The 17,593-nt window shown below is 44.1% G+C and overlaps 1 non-coding gene across 1 annotated transcript; it reads left to right on the top strand.

Annotated features, from left to right (window-relative positions):
• The first annotated feature begins 8,414 nt into the window (after positions 1–8,414).
• On the top strand, positions 8,415–8,521 carry LOC143656617 (U6 spliceosomal RNA). The gene has a single exon (XR_013162533.1). It is a non-coding gene; the product is annotated as a U6 spliceosomal RNA (small nuclear RNA).
• The last annotated feature ends 9,072 nt before the right edge of the window (positions 8,522–17,593 follow it).

Here is a 17,593-nt window from a genome sequence, read left to right as displayed (position 1 = left end):
GACCTGCCACAAGCAGCTGTCTCTCTCAGCTTTACTGTTTTGTGTAAAATGGCTCTTGTGGCAGACAGCTGCCGAGGGACTGCATGCAGGAAGTGACCACCAAGTGTGGGCAGCTAGCTGCTCCTGAGTGGCCCACCTGCAGAAGGGAGCCTGGGACTCTGGAAACAATGCCTGGGAAATCACACCACGCCCATGCCAGGGGTGCCAGGTGTGGCCGTGGGGCTGACCAATTGCAGATTGAAGGTCATTGCTATTGAGTCCTGGCTTGGAAGGCACTAGTGCTCTCTTGGGGAGGATATCTGCTCCTCTGCCCTCACCACCGCCTGCAGCTGTTCCTGACGGAGGGAGGTACAGAGGGAAGAGCACCCAGCCCCAGGGGCGTGGCTTGGGACAGCTGTCAGGGGACCAGAGCAGGGCCAGTTTCCAGGCTGGGAGTGGCAGAAAGGCCACCCCTCCGTGCTGCTGGGGGACCCGGAGGAGACCCAGGGGATGACTGAGCTCCAGGCCTGGGCAGCAAGTGACTCCTCCAGGAAATCAGGGGACTGGGGGAGCCAGGGACCTGCCTCCCTAGCTGGGCTATTTATTTTCACCAATTTGAGCAGAAGGCTGTGTGATGAGAAATCGGTCCCCTCACCTTCTCTCTCTCTCTCTCTCTCTCTCTCTCTCTCTCTCTCTCTCTCTCTCTCTCTCTCTCTCTCTCTCTCTCTCTCTCTCCCTCCCTCCCTCCCTCCCTCCCTCCCTCCCTCCCTCCCTCCCTCCCTCCCTCCCTCCCTCCCTCCCTCCCTCCCTCCCTCTCTCTCTCTCTCTCTCTCTCTCTCTCTCTCTTTTATTTTTTAATTTTTATTGTGGAATATGTAACAAAATCTCCCATTTGAACCGCTTTCAAGTGTCCAGCTCAGTAGTGTTAATTACGTCCACAGGGCTGCGCCATCATAACCACCTCTGTCACCAAGATGCTCCTATCACCCCGACAGGCACTCTGCCCCCCACTCTCTGGCCTCGGCCAGCGGGCAGCTGGGGGGCGGTGGTTGCGCTTCCACTGGGGTTTCCCGTCCTGGAGCCCGGAGGCGCAGGTCCCAGCGGGCTCCTCCCGGCCTCAGCTCATTCCCAGCTGCCCGCGCCCTGCGGGGCAGACCTCTGGGCGCGCGGCCCGGAGCCGGATGCTCCCAGCGGCCCCGGCCACAGCCCTGGGACCGCACACGCCAGCTCTGCAACACTCCCACGCCCACGCACCCCTGTATAGCCCAGGTCCGCCAGAAGTACCTCACCCCCTCACCCCCGAGTCTACCTGAATTCTCGTCCCCACTGCTCGGAACGTCCCCGGGACAGACGTCGGGCAGAAGAGGAGCGCTCGGTGCCGGCGCTGTGCTCCGAATGGCGCGGCCGCCGCCCCACCCAGGCCCCCTGCCCCTCCCCCCCACACACACCCCGGGGACAGGAATGGCGGTGGGGAGCCTTGCCTCTAGCCATTGCCCCTCCCTCGCAAAGCGCCGGCTCGCTGAGGGGGAGCCACCGCCCCCCACCAGCCCCACCTGCTGCAGTACTACAACCCCCCTCTCGCTGGCAAGGCTCCAAGCACTCTGTCTTCATCTCCCCCCCCTCCAGCCGACACCCCCAAGTTCTTCAACATTCAGCAATCTGCAGGAGAAGGCCTCCAGGCTCCGTGAGCCCCCTGCAGTGGCCTCTGCTCCCAACCCACCCCCGCCCTCTCCTCTGCCCGCAACCTGCAGCCTGCACCCCGCATGCCCAGGAAGAGCGCCTGAGGTTCCTTCGGCCCGTGCCTAGCAGCACACCAAAATTCCTCTTCTCCAGCCTAAGGAGCTTCTCGGTAACAGCCCTTTGGCCTCACGGAATTTTTCACACTTTCCTTGCTTCACTCTTTTCTCAGCCCGGCTGCCCTGACAATCAGCAAACAGACCCACTCGTCTGCCTTGAGCCTTGATTTCTTTATAAAAACACTTGGCAAAACTAGAACTCTGGGTAAATCTGAACATGCCTTTCACTGCATTTGCAGATAGCTCACAATAAGAAAGAGCATGTGGAAATATGCTCAACCTCATTCATAATGAAATGAAGTAGAATGAAATACTAGAATTAAATTAATGAAAATCAAACCACCCGGAGAGCCGCGTAATGTTGGCAAAGCTTGGTCACACTGACCCTCCATGGTTAACAATGATAAGCTCTGGAAAATATATATATATTTAAAATATTTTAAATCATTGAAGAGCAAGTAAAAGCAGAAACTGGATGGCAATCTAGCCTTGAAAAACAGAAATTGCAGCACACAGGATTTGTGAGTTTGTGACTATCTGCCTGAGGGAACCCCTTGCTCTGGGCACTGCTGGGATGGCAAAAAGCCATAGCCTTTAGGTCAAAGGCGAAAGACAGGTTTTGAGGTTGGCTGAGCAGCCAGAAAGTTAAGAAAAAAATCCGTAAAGGAAGACATCAAAGAGGGGGTAAACCTCAAAATCAGCTCTTAAACCCCACAGATACTTTTGCTAAATTGCACATACATAATATGTATGCACGCATGTGTGAAGAAAACTACAATGGGCTGGTGGAAAAGCAGCAAATGGAAGCAGAAAGAACTGGGCAGAGACTTGAGCTGCTGCACACCTCAGGGGAGGGGGAGACAGAGTTTGGAGCTTCAGTCCAGAAATGTTAACTGCATGCTGGAGCACAAATAAATACTCTTCAGAGTATCATAATGGAAACCAGAGCCTCTTCAAGATATCTTTCATGATGTTCAGTAGACAATTTTAAAAAATTACAAGTCATGCAAAGAAACAGTAAGATGTGACATGGGATAGGAAGAAAACACTTTATAGAACTCAAGTCCATGGTGAAGCATATGTTGCAATTAGCAGCTAAAAACTTTAAAGCAGCCGTTATGAATACAGTCAAAGACTTAAAGGAAAACATACTCACAGTGAATGGTACAATCTTATCAGAGAAATAAAAATTATAAGAAAAAGTACTTCATGGAAATTCTAGAGCAGAAAAATATGACTAAAATGAATAATTCTTTGGCTGGACTTAGCATCCGATCTGAGAGGACAGAAAAATTGGTGAACTTGAAGATTGGTCACTAGAAATGATCCGATCTGAACAGAGAAAAAAATTGAAGACAAATGGTCAGAGACATGCACGACCATATGAAGCAGTTTCATGTGTATTTGTTTAATGTGTGTGTGTCTGTATAAGTCACAGAAGGAGAAAAGAGAGAGGACTGGGCAGAGAAGTTACAGATCTACATAGCTCAGTGTAACCAAATCAGAGTAAATAAAAAGAAAATCACATCTAGGAACATCATAGTCAAACTGTTGAAAACCAAGGATAAAGATAAAAATTTGAGAGTAGCCAGAGAAAACAGACACATTGCCAGCAGGGGAACAATGACACAAATGATGGATGAATTCTCATCACGAAGAAACGAGGTGAGAAGACAGTGGGAGGACAGCTTTAAAATGCTGAAAGGGAAAAACAAAAAATGCCACTGTAAAAGCAGGATTCTTTATCCAGTGAAACTATCCTTCAGGAAGGAAGGTAAAGGTATTTTCTGATAAAACAAACAAAATGACAGACCTTATTGCCAGCATATTTGTATATTAGGAAATGCTAAAGGAAGTTCTTCAGGCAGAAGGAAAATGGCAGCAGAGGGCAACTCGAATTTACCTGAAGAAATGAAGAGCACCAGAAATTGTGAATATGTGAGTAATAAGAGACCCACATACACACGACCTTATTTTTCCCCTTAATTTCAATAAGGACATATGGTTCCTTAAATCAAACACTGTATTGTGCAGGTCATAACATATGTAGATGTGGGTGACAATAATAGGATGGGGGGTGGTAAATGGAACTGCAATGTTGCAAGATGCCCATATTCTACCTGAAACAGAACAATGTTAGCCCAAAAGGGATTGATAACTAAAGGTACATGTTTAATACTTAGAATAACCAAAGAGGCATAAATAAAAATCCAATATAGAAATTAAATTGAAGTAAGCATTTTATTAACAAAAAAATAGGAGGAACTGAGAAACAAAAAACATTTGACACAAATTCAGAAACAAAGATAGTAGACCTAAATCCAACTATATGAAAAAGTAAATTAAAAGTAAATGAGCTAGGCACTTGTTTGCCGTTTGTTTCTGTGAGTGCCCTTTCTCATGAAAAAGAAATAAAAGAGCTTCTGCCATAAAAAAAAAAAGTAAATAAACTAAGCAAATAATAGTGGGGACAAAGGTTAAAACAAATTAGGTAGATGGAAATAGTAGTGGTCAATGAGAGGGAGGGCTCAGGGGCATGTTATGTGTGCTGGTTTGAAAGGATTATGACTCAAGAAAAGCCACATTTTAATCCTGATCCAATCTTGTGGGAGCAACTGTTTCTTTTAATCGCTATCGGCACTATAGGTTGGAAACCTGATTAAATTATCTCCATGGAGCTGTGACACTCCCAATATGGGTATTAACCTTTGATTAGAGGGAGATGTGACTCCACCCATTCCAAGTGGGTCTTGAGTAGTTTACTGGAATCCTTTGAAACGGGAAACATTTTGGAAAGAACACAGAGCCACGAAAGGAGAGAGCCACGAGAGATGCACAAGAGATGAGAGCACCCACACAGCCAGAGACCTCTGGAGATGAAGAAGGAAAATGCCCCTGGGGAAGCTTCATGAAACAAGAAGCCTAGAAAGCTGGCAGACATTGCCACGTTCACCATGTGCCTTTCCAGTTGAGAGAGAAACCCTGTACATCATTGGCCTTTTTGAACCAAGGTATCTTCCCATGGATGCCTCAGATTGGGCATTTCCATATCCTTTCTTTAATTTGGGCATTTTCACAGTTTTAGAACTGTAAACTTGCAAGTTAATCAATTCCCCCTTTTAAAAGCTGTTCCATTTCAGTATATCGCATTCCACAAACCAGAACAGTATGTATGAGTCTTTTCTTTTTTCTTTTTCTGGGTGATACAAATGTTCAAGGTGATGAATATGCAACTATGTGATGATATTGTGTGCCACTGACTGTACACCATGTATGAAATGTTTGTATGTTAAGTTTTATTAATAAAAATGTTTTTAAAAAAGTAAATGAACTAATACAGAGAAGGTAGGATTTAACAAGGGAGTATGATTGCTGAATCATTAAATTGATATTTCTTTTGGTCTCCAGTATCTTGGAGCTGCTCGAAGTAAAAACGTAACATTTTGGAATTGTAACCCATACCAAACTCTGAAATCGGTTCTACAACTAATTGTTGTGCTGTGCTTTGAAATTTATTGCTTTTTATAATGTTATTTTTCACAAAAAAGAAAAAAAGTCAATTGTGATGATAAAAAATATTTATTCCTTCTAGCCTCCTATGTTCTGGAACAGCTAGAAGGAAAAATCTGAGATGATGGTATGGTAGCCCATGACAAACTCTGGGATCTGTCCTGTAGCTACTTATTGAAGAGTGCTTTGAAAACTGTAGCTTTTTTCTTTCTTTGCCTTGTATATATGCTATATTATACAATAAAAACGTGAAAACTGCAAATGAACTAAATACTCCAATTACAATGCAGAGATCATGTATTTTTTGGATACAAAAGCAAGACTCAATTATACACCGTCCATAAGAGTTGCACCTAACTATGAAAAGGAGTTAAAAGTGAAAATATGAAGAAATATGTGCCACTTAAACAAAACCAGTGGAAAGCCAGAGTGGGTGTTGTGTTAGACACAATGGGCTGCAGAATAAGGAGGATGCACACAGACAAAGCATGACATTTCATAATGATAAAAGTATCAATACACCAGGAAATATATAATATAAATGTACGTATGCCTAAAAACAGAGTTTTCAAAATACATGAAGCAAAAACTGACAGAAATAAAAAAGAAAATAGATCTACGATCATAGCTGAGCATTTAGCACTCCTTTATCAGCAATTTACAGAATAAACAGAGGATAGAGGATAACTGAGCAAGACAGAATCACCGTGACTTCCTGACATTCATCGAACACTCCACCCGACAGCTTCAGAGCGTGCATTCTTTTCGAGCACACATGAAAGTCACCAGGACAGATCCTATGCTCAATAGATTTAAAAGGATCGAATCACTCAGAGTATGTCATTCACTCATTACGACGTTATCAAATTAGGAATCAGTAATGGAAAGATACGTGAGGAGAGCCCCCAAATATTTGGAAATTAAACAATATACTTTTAAGTAGCCCAAAGGCCAAATTAAAAAAAAAAAATCACAAGGAAATTAGGAAATACTTTGAACTGAATGATAATGAAAATAAAATACATAAAAATTTGTGTGATGCAGCTAAAGTAGACTGTAGAGAAAAAGGTCTAACTGTAAAGGCTTACGTAAGAAAGGGAGAAAAATAGAAAGGCTTAAAATCCGTGATCTAAGTTCCCACCTTAAGAAGTAAAAAAACAAGAGTGGATTAAACCCAAAATAAGCAGAAGGAAGGAAATAATAAATATAACAATAGAAATCAATGATAGATAACTAATTCTATCCCCCATCCCATATTATTGACAGCCCCGTTCAAAATGAAAAAAGTTAAAATGGGCAGAACCCAAACACTCCTAAAGAGTGGGACAAAGATCAAAGGTGATGGTGGAGTTATCAGAGAAGGTAGTTTGGCAAATGAGTATGATTGCTGAACTATTATATTGATATTTCTTTTTGTCTCCAGTATCTCAGAGCAGTTAGAAATAAAAAACCTAGAATTGTACAGCTGTAACCCATACCAAACTCTGAAATCTGTTCTACAACTAATTGTTGCAATATGCTTTAAAACTTATTGCTTTTTTGCAAATATGTTATTTTTTACAAAAAAGAAAAAAAAAGTCCATTGGATGAAAAATGCACAGCTATATGACGATACTGTGAGTCACTGATTGTACACTTCAGATGATTACATGGTATGCGAATATATAATATATATAAATTAAAAATAAAAAAAGAAATCAATGATAAAGAAACAATAGCAGAAAATGTCAAAACCCATAGTCGGTTTTTGACAAGATTAATCTTCAAGACCTATGCCAGTCTGAAAAGGTTTATGTACCCTAGAAAAGCCTTGCTTTAATCTTAATCAAATCTTGTGGGAGCAACTGTTTCTCTTAAACCCTACTTAGAACTGTATGTTGGAAACTTGATTATGTTTTCTCCATGGAATGTCTCCACCCATTCCACATGGGTCTTGATTAGTTTGCGGAATCCTATAAAAGGAGAAGTATTTTGGAGAAAGCTTCAGTAGCAGAGAACAGCAAGACAGAAAGCCATGAGATTCTGAGAGAGCAGAACAGCAACTTCTGGAGATGAAGACGGAAAATACCTTCACATGTGCCTTTCCACTTAAAAGAAAAACCCTGAACTTCATCGGCCTTCTTGAACCAAGGTATCTTTTCATGGATGCCTTAGATTGGACATTTCTATAGACTTGCTGTCTAGTTTGCTGGCTGCCAGAATGCAATATACCAGAAACGGAATCGCTTTTAAAAGGGGGAATTTAATAAGTTGCTAGTTTACAGTTCTAAGGCTGAGAAAATGTCCCAATTAGAACAAATCAATAGAAATGTCCAATCAAAGGCATCTAGGGAAAGATACCTTGGTCCAAGAAGGTGATGAAGTTCAGGGTTTCTCTCAAGTGGAAAGACACACGGTGAACACGGTCAGGGTTTCTCTCTCATCTGGAAAGGCACATGGTGAACACAGCATCATCTGCTAGCTTTCTCTCCTGGCTTCCTGTTTCATGAAGCTCCCTGGGAGGCATTTTCCTTGTTCATCTCCAAAGGTCGCTATCTTGTGGTCTCTCTGCTCTGAATCTCTCATTCTCCAAAATGTTTCCTCTTTTATAGGACTCCAGTAAACCAGTCAAGACCCATCCAAATGGGTGGAGACATGCCTCCCCTAATCCAGTTTAACAATCACTCTTGATTGGATTACATCTCCAGGGAGAGGATCTAATTACATACAGTATTGAATAGGAATTATTCTGCCTTTACAAAATGGGATTTTGATTAAAATGTGGCTTTTCAAGGGTACATATCTCCTTTCAAACCAGTACACTTGCTTTAATGGGGACATTTTCATGGCCTTAGAACTTTAAACTAGCAACTTATTAAACTCCCCTTTTAAAAAGTCATTCCATTTCTGGTATGTCACATTCTGGCAGCTAGCAAACTAGAAGAAACTCCCAAACAAGTGTGATCAAGAAATAGAGAAAGAACAAATTACCTATATCTGGAATGAAAGAGGAGATATCTACACTCTTACAGATATCAAAAGATAAGAGAATATTATGAATAACTTTGCCAATAAATTTAACAACCTAGATGAAGTAGACAAATTTCTTGAAAAATAAAATTTAATAAAACTGACACAAAATAAAATAGAGTGCTTGCTTTGGCAGCACATATAGTAAAACTGGAACAAGACAGAGAAGATTACTATGGTCCTTGTGCAAGGATGACATGTAAATTCATGAAGCATTCCATTTTTGGATGTTCATTGTCACCACTGTTATTCAACATTGTGCTGGAAATTCTAGTTAAAGCAATTAGATAAGAAAAAGCAATAAAAGGCACCTGCGTGGTTTGAAAGGATTATGTACCCTAGAAAAACCATGTTTTAAACCTGACCCATCTTGTGGAAGCAGGCATTTCTCTTAGTCCCTATTCAGTACTGTAGTTTGGAAAATTGGTTAGATTATCTCCACAGAGGTGTGACATACCCAATTGTGGGTATTAACCTTTCATTGGAGGGAGTTGTGACTCCACCCATTCCAGGTGGGTCTTGATTGGTTTACTGGAATCCTTTAAAAGAGGAAAAATTTTGGAGAATGATACAGAGCCACAAGAAACACAGAGCCCACACAGCCAGAGACCTTCAGAAATGAAGAAGGAAAATGCCCCTGGGGGAGCTTCATGAAACAAGAATTCTGGAGAGAAAGTTAGCAGAAGCCGCCATGTGCCCTTCCAGCTGAAAGAGAAACCCTGAATGTCATTGGTCTTCTTGAACCCAGGTACCTTTCCCTGGATGCTTTAGATTGGACATTTCCATACACTTGCTTTAATTGGGACATTTTCATGGCCTTAGAACTGTAAACTTGCAACTTAATGAAATTTCACCTTTTAAAAGGCATTCTGTCTCTGATATATCGCATTCCGGCAGCTAGCAACCTAGAATACCATCCAAAATGGAAAGAAAGAAGTAAAACTCTCACTGTTTGCAGATGACATGATACTATATGTTGAATCTCCAAAATCTACATAAAAGCTACTATGCTAATAAATGCAAAGTGGCAGGGTACAAAATCAATATCCCCAAATCAGTGGTGTTTCTATACACTAGTAATGAGCATTATGAGGGGGAAACCAAGAAAAAAATTCCATTTACAATTGCAACCATAATAATTAAATACTTAGGAATAAATTTAACCAAGACCAGAATAGACCTATATACAGAAAACTTCAAGTAATTGCCAAAACAAATGAAAGAAAACCTAAATAAATGGAAGGACATACCGTGTTCATGGATAGGAAGACTAAACATAATTAAGATGTCAATTCTGTCCAAATTTATTTATAGATTTGTGCTGGTTTGAAGTTATGTATGTACTCTAGAAAAGCCATGTTTTAATCCTAATTCCATTTCGTAAAGGCAGCCATTTCTTCTAATCTATATTCAGCATTGTATGTTTGAAAACTGTAATTAGATCATCTCCCTAGAGATGTGATTTAATCAAGAGTGATTGTTAAACTGGATTGGGGAGACATGTCACCACCCATTTGGGTGGGTCTTGATTAGTTTCTAAAGTCCTATAAAAGAGGAAACATTTTGGAGAATGAGAGCAATTTAGAGAGAGCAGAGCAGAACAACGTAGCCATGAAAAGCAGAGTCCACCAGCCAGCGACCTTTGGAGATGAAGAAGGAAAACACCTCCTGGAGAGCTTCATGAAAGAGGAAACCAGGAGAGAAAGCTAACAAATGATGTTGTGTTCGCCATGGGCCCTTCCAGCCGAGAGAGAAACCCTGACTGTGTTCACCATGTGCCTTCTCACTTGAGAGAAAGACCCTGAACTTCATTGACCTTCTTGAACCAAGATATCTTTCCCTGGATGCCTTAGATTGGACATTTCTATAGACTTGTTTTAACTGGGACGTTTTCTCGGCCTTAGAACTGTAAACTAGCAACTTACTAAATTCCCCTTTTAAAAGCCATACTGTTTCTGGTATATTGCCTTCTGGCAGCTAGCAAACTAGAACAAGATTCAATGCAACACTAATTAAAATCCCACAACTTCATTTGCAGAACTAGAAAAGCCAACAGCAAAATTTATTTGGAAGGGCAAGGTGACCTGAATTGCTAAAAATATCCTAAGAAAGAGGAATGAAGTGGGAGGTCTTACACTACTTGACTTTATAGTATATTACAAAGCTACAGAGGTCAAAACAGCATGGTACTAGCATAGAGATAGACATATTGACCAATGAAATCAACTTAAGGGTTCAGATATAGACCCTCTCATCTACGGACAGCTGATCTTTGATAAAGCGGTCAAGTCAACCCACCTGGGGCAGAGGAGCCTCTTCAATAAATGGTGTTTAGAGAACTGGATATCCATATCCAAAAGAATGAAGGAGGACCTCTATCTCACACCTTATACAAAAATTAACACAAAAAGGATCAAAGACCTAAACATTAGAGATAAGGCCATAAAACTTTTAGAAGGAAATGTAGAGAAATATCTTAAGGATCTTGATAGGAGGTGGTTTCCTAGACCTTACACCCAAAGTACAAGCAATGAAAGGGATCTCCTCAAAATTAAACACTTTTATGCATCAAAGGACTTTGCCAGGAAAGTAGAAAGGCAGCCTACACGGTAGGAGACAATATTTGGAAACCACATAACAGATAAGGGTTTAATATCCAGAACATAAAAAGAGATTCTATGACTCAGTAACAATAAGACAAGTCAATTAAAAAACGGGCAAAAGACATGAACAGACATTTTTTCAGAAAAGGAAATACAAATGGCTCAAAAACATAAGAAAAGATGCTCAACCTCATTGGCTATTAGGGCAATGCAAAACAAAACGACAATGAGATATAATACTAGAATGGACATTATAAAAAACACAGAAAATGTTTTGATTCCCCATGCTTGCCCATGCAAAAACCAAAAACAAACAAAAAAAGCCCAGCAACAATAACAAAAAACAGAAAATGACAAGTGCTGGAGACGATGTGGAGAAAGAGGCACACTTATCCACTGCTGGTGGGAATGTAAATGGTACATCTGCTCTGGAAGGCAGTTTGGTGGTTCCTCAGGAAGTTCAGTAGAGAACTGCCATACAATCCAGCAATCCCATTACTAGGTATATATCTGGAGGAACTGAGGGCAAAGGACACAAATGGACAATTGCACATTAATGTTTATTGTGACATTATCCATGATTGCCAAGAGATGGAAACAGTTCAAATGTCCATCAATGGATATGTCCATCAATGGATGAGTGGCTAAACAAACTGCTGTATATACACACAATGGAATATTATGCACCTGTAAGACAGAATAAAGTCATGAAGCATGTAACAACATGGGTGAAGCTTGAGGACATTATGCTAAGTGAAGTTAGTCAGAAACAAAAGGACAAATACCGTATGAGCTAACATTAATGAATAAACTTTGAGAGCTAAAGATGAGAACACAGGTTATCAGGAGATAGAAAGAGGGTAGAGACTGGGCATTTGATGATGAAGGAGTACAGAACGTTCAACAGGATTGATGGTGAAGATTCAGAAATGGATAGCACAATATTACCTGATGGCAGCACAATATTATAAGTACACTGAACAAAGCTGAGTGTGAGTATGGTTGAGGGAAAAGGGCTGGGGGTATGTTATGACACGAGAAGGAAAGAAAAGAAGATAAGGACCGGGTATAGCTTAGTGATGCCTAGAGTGGACAATGACGTGATTAAAAGTACAAATGTAAGAATGTTTTGTATAAGGGAGAATACATGAATGTCAACATTGCAAAGTGTTGAAAATGGGATAGTATGGGGAGCAAATACAATCAATGCAAGCTAGGGTCTATAGCAACAATAACATTGTAATTTGCTTCCATTGAATGTAACAAAGGCATTATGCCAAAACTAAATGTCAATAAGAAGGGAATATGGGGGAATGGTATGGGATTCTCTGCCGAAGAAATGGAAATGTCCTCATACAGATTGTGGTGGTGAAGGCATGGCTGTGTGATTATACCAGAAACCATGGATTTTTCACTTAGGTTGGAGTATATGATGTGTGAATAAAACTTTTCAAAATGAGCAGAGAGATACAAGTGCTGGGGAAAATGTGGAGAGAGATGTACCTATTCACTGTTGATGGGGCAGCTGAGAGGAGCAGCTCCTCTGGAAAGCAGTGTGGTGGGGCTCCACAGGAGGCTAGGGGTGGGGTTGCCATATGATCTTGAATCTGGTAATTAGGTGAGACATGAATGGACATTTGCACTCTGGTGTCTTTAGTGGCAGTGTTCACATCTTCAATGGATGGAGGCGGCCTTAGGGTACAACAACTGAAGAATGGAAAGGGGAACTGTGGTGTATTCATATAATGGACTACTACACGGCTGCAAGAAGGAATGAAGTTGTGAGCCTTGCAACGAGATAAATGAAACCTTAGGATCATAAGTTGAATGAAAAAAGCCAAAAATGAAAGGACAAATATTATAACATCTCACTCATATGGGTTAACTATAATATAAAAACTTGGAGAATTGAAGTTGAGAGAATGGGTTATCAGGTGAAGGCCTATTGTAAAGGTTCCGAGATTGCAATTCAAATTTTTCTTTGGACTGACTCCTTTGCTCATGTCCTTTGCCTGCTTTCCTCCTGAGTTGGCCTTTTTTCTTCTTAATTTCTAGAAACTATTTATATATTTAGGATATTAGGCTTTTATTATATGCAATATAATTATTTCCCCATTTTTGGTTTGTCTTTCTTTTGACTTAAGTAATTTTGTATTTGTTGTTCAGTCTTGAAAACATTATTAATATTTATGTTGTCATATTTGCCAATATTTTCTTTTCTAAGTTCTGGACTTTGATTCATAGTTTAAAAGGTCTTTTCCATGCCAATGTCATGGTATTCACCCACAGTTTCTTCTTATTTTTTTTTCCTGTTTACATGTGTATCTTTGATCCTTTCATTTTAACTGAAATGCAGCTAATGGATCGTTCTAATTTCATCATTAGATGGCTACTCAGTTGCCTGCACACCATTTACTAAAATAACCATCTTTACTCCCATTGATTTAAGAAATTATCATATACTAAATTTCCACGTGTGCCAAGGGGTATTTATGATTTTTTTTCCCTTCCATTGCGCTGTGCTCATTCTTCTGTAGCTAATGTTACACTGCTGGAACAGGTTCTGATCTCTGGCAGGGCTAGCCTCCTCTCATTCCTCTTCCTTTTCAGAGTTGTTTTGGCTGTCTCTGCTTGTCCATCTTCCACGTGGACTCGACCATTGGCTCATCTAGTTCAGGATAAAAGGTGCTATTTACGCTGCAATCCACTCCAATACAGCTTTTTTCTCACCTCTCCTACAAAACTGCTCAAGAAACTAGCAACCTCCAAACAGCCAAATTAAGATGAGGCTTTTCTGTCATCACAGCCTGTCCTGTTTTCTCAGCATTTGCTCGACTGAACAACCCCGCCTTCAAATACTCTTTTCCAGCTTTCTCTTGCTTTTTTATCTATCCACCTCCTTGACTGGCTTTCAGCCTCTATCGCGTCCCCACCCTGTGGAGTTCCTCAAGCCGCCGTCCTGGGCTCTCTGCGGTTAATACCCGTTCCCTGGGTAATCTCAGCCTTTCCCGCTGGGGAAAAAACCCTCTCTTGCTGTGCCTACTAAATCGAGGACGCCTGCCCCTGGGCCCTCCCTCCCGGTAAACCAGCTCCTGGTCCTGTGCTTGCGTCCCATAAATGAAACGCCCTGAGCCACTGCTCAGGCCCCGGGATGGCACCCTCGGTGCTTCCCTCTACCCTACACCAAGTTTTGTGGATTCCGTCTCCGGACTGCATCTCGAATCTGTCCGTTTTCCCCGCCTTCACCGCCAACACCCTTTCCCAAGTCAGTCTTCCTCCCCACAAAAGTCCGGGTGGTCTTTGAACCACACCAATGAGAACCCTCCACGGGATCCTCCTTGTACCTGGAAGGAAATGCCAACTCCTCAGTCCCCGCGGAACGAACCAGCCCCGCCCCGCCTTCACGACACCGCTCTCCTCTCCTGACCCTGTCCAGCTCTCCTCTCCCGAGCCCCGGGGCTTGCGGGGCTTTTGCGCGGCGGATCCCCGCGTGGACTCCCTCCTCGCGGTTCTGCATGGGGGTGGGGGTACTCCTCGCCTCTCCGTCCGGGCCACGTGTCTCCTCCGAGAGCGCCCCGCCATTCTCTATTACAACCAAACTTGGGGAGGCCCTGAGGGGAACCCCGCGTTCCCAAGGTGTCTCCAAGTCAGGGGCCCGGCCGATGCCCTGAAGCCAGGCACATGGAGATGCGGAGGAACGCTGCTGGAAAACGGGACCGCTCGCTGCAGTCTCGGGGGGCTCCTAAGGCGGCGACGGCGACGACCTCCACGAAGAGCCACCCCCTGCCCGCGACACTCCGGCTCGGGCGGCCAGGACAGCAGGCCGGCGCGGAGGGTGAGCCGCGCATGCGCAGCTCTTTTCCGCGCGTGCACCCATCACGTGGACGCCGCAGCGGTGTCTCTGCAGGAGCCTCCTCCGGAAACGCGAGCCCGCGGGGAGAGAAGTTCCGCGCGCAGCGCTCCTGGAAGCCCGTCGCGTGTTGCCTGGTCATTGTTTGTCTGCCCTGCAGAATGTTCGTCCCGTGAGGACAAGGACCGTATGTGGCCTGTTTGTCGTCTCCGCAGAAACCCCATCAGTGTCTGACTCGTACTTTGCATTGAATGACCAAAAGTTAGGGCATATCGCCGGGGTGATTGTATCACTGTGGGTTTGCCTGTTCGCGCTGGACCTGGCGGCCTTGGGGATAGGCTCGATGCCACCCTCGGCGTGTGGTCAGAGCCCAGCGTTGACCAGCGGTCACTTCAATGTTGGAGGGATGACTGAGGAGAGAGTCTGAGGTGGGTTATCCTTAGGGACTGGTGGCAGCCCTAGGGCAGAGAGGCCACTGAGATGCCAGCCCGTGCCTGCCCCCCGGGAACGCTGCGGATACCAGGACATCTGCTCGGTCTGTGGCTTCCTTCAGGCCCAGGCCCACTCTTTAGCCCTCCTGCTTCACCTGTGCAGCTGCCCCAGCTCCAGTGGTCCATGAGCTCGTGGTCTGGTCCTTGCTCAGCCTTTGGAACTCCAAGGGGGGCCCTCAGCCCTCCTCCACACAATTTGCACCTCCTACTGAGTTCTCCAGTCCCCAGTTTTTCAATATATAGGAACTCTTGCATGTGCCTGACTGGGCCCCAGTTATTGGGAAGACATTTCTAGTTTTGTCCACTGGCTGGACGTTTTCAGGCCCTCAGCAGGCCAGGGCTGGGCAGGAAGAGAGCGAGGCAACCAGAGAGCTTAAATTGCTAAGAGAGCTTAAAGGTCAAGTGGAACATGGATTCCTCTCCAGGGTAGAGGATGAATGCTTTGGAGGCAGCAATGGGTTAGGGAGAATTCCGACTTAATTTCCAAACGCTGAGATATGTGAACTCTGGGGAAAAAACCTGCCACAACTTTACAGGGCTACAGTGGAAGGAGTATCCTTGTTGGAGAGTATGAAATGGAATGCTTCAAAACTTTTCGTTCTCCTAGTCCTACTTCTAACAGGGACTTCCGATAGGAGTATGTCTCTGGAATAATAAGCTCCTTCATCTTCTTTCCCACTGTGACCTTACAATTGGTCTCTAATACCTTCTCTCTCCCTTCAAGCCTTTCCAAAAGTGAGTTGAGCTGTGCCACTCATTTGCTTAAGACTTTTGTTAACCTTAGGTTGGATGGATGGATGAATGATGTATCAGAAGCATTTTTGGCAGAAAGTCTGACAAATGCAGTGGTTTGAACCAATAGGAGTTTATTTTTGTCCTGTAACAAGAAGTCTGGAGGCAGGCGTGGGTCGTTAGTTCAGCAGCTCAGTGAGCTCAGGACAAGCATTTCTCCGATTCAATGGGTTTCTCCCTCATGTTCACAAAAGGCTTGCCACAGCTCCAGGCACCACACCCATGTTCAAGGTGGGAAGAAGGGGAGAAAGTATGATGACAGAGATGTCGGTGTCTTTTATCATGGAAACAAAATCCAGAAGTTCCCCACAGGCTCCCACCTACATCACCCCAGCCCTAGCTATGTCACATGACCAAGACTACAGCATAGTTTAGCGATGTGGGCACTAAGGTTTTGCAGCGTTTATGGTGGAGGCAAGAAGGGGAGAGTGGAGTTAACACATGCAGTGGATACCTGCTGTTGCTGCTGCTTGACACCTCTGGTCTTGTGCCTTTTGATGGTTTTCGTGTTGTGAATCCTGTCCTTTTCACTTAGGATTCAAAAGAATTACACATGTCTGCCTTCCCTTGGCACCAGGCACAGACATCTGACTTGGCATGTAACAGGAGGCTGCTTCGGGTTCACCATGGGGCAGCCCTTTTGCTAGACCTGGTCATGGCCAAAGCAGCACATCTTTGGGGTGTGCAGTGGGATGACAGCTTCCTGGTGGCAGCAGAGGCAGCGTGGTTGTGAAATTGGTGGGGCAGCAGATCCCTCACCCAAACCAGTTCTGAGCATTGTTCCTGAAAACTTAACGTGATCTGTGAGCTGTCTTATGGCTCCTTTAAATCCCTTTTTGCTTGAACTAGCTTGAGTGAATTCTGTTGTCTACAACTAAGAATGCTGAATGCTGTTTCCCACACAGCAGTGCATGGGTCGGTGGTGGATGGACCTGTGTGGTGGGGCAATTCTCGGTGCTCCGGAATACACAAGAGGGGCCCTACTGTGCTGGTTTCCTGAGGCCGCCGTAGTAGAGTGCCCCAATCTGGGCAGCCTGCAGCCAAAATGTGTTCTCTCTCAGTTCTGGGGGCCAGGAGCCTGAAATAAGGTTGTTGGCAGGGCTGCACTGCTCTGGAGGCTCAGGGGGGATCCTCTGTGCCTGACTCAGCTCCAGGTGGCTCCAGGCGCTCCTTGGTTTGTGGCCACCTCACTCAGCCCTGGCCTCCTCGTGTCTGTGTCTCCCCTCCCTTTTTAGGACACTTGTCACAAGATGGAGGGCCCACCCCAGCAATCCAGGGTGTTTTCGTCTCTGGACCTTTAACTTGATCACATCTGCAGGGACCCCTTTTTTTAATAAGAGCCTTCCACAGGTTCCAAGGGCTAGGACGTAGCCGTCTCTTTTGGGGGCTGCCATCCAACCCACAACTTCTAAAGACACCTCTCACAGTTGGTTCAGACTTCTCTTCCTGGGCTTTCAAAGAAGTGACAGGGCTTGGCCACCTCTATCCACCACCCTCAGCAGACACCTCCGCACCTGCAAGCCCCATCAGCAGAAGGGGAGGGGTGTTCCAGAGAGTCCATGA

The sequence above is a fragment of the Tamandua tetradactyla genome, chromosome 14, assembly GCF_023851605.1.
Source record: "Tamandua tetradactyla isolate mTamTet1 chromosome 14, mTamTet1.pri, whole genome shotgun sequence".
Classification (NCBI taxonomy): Eukaryota; Metazoa; Chordata; class Mammalia; order Pilosa; family Myrmecophagidae; genus Tamandua; species Tamandua tetradactyla.
Note: the sequence above shows the minus strand (reverse complement) of the source record. Positions and strands in the feature narration are given on the sequence as shown.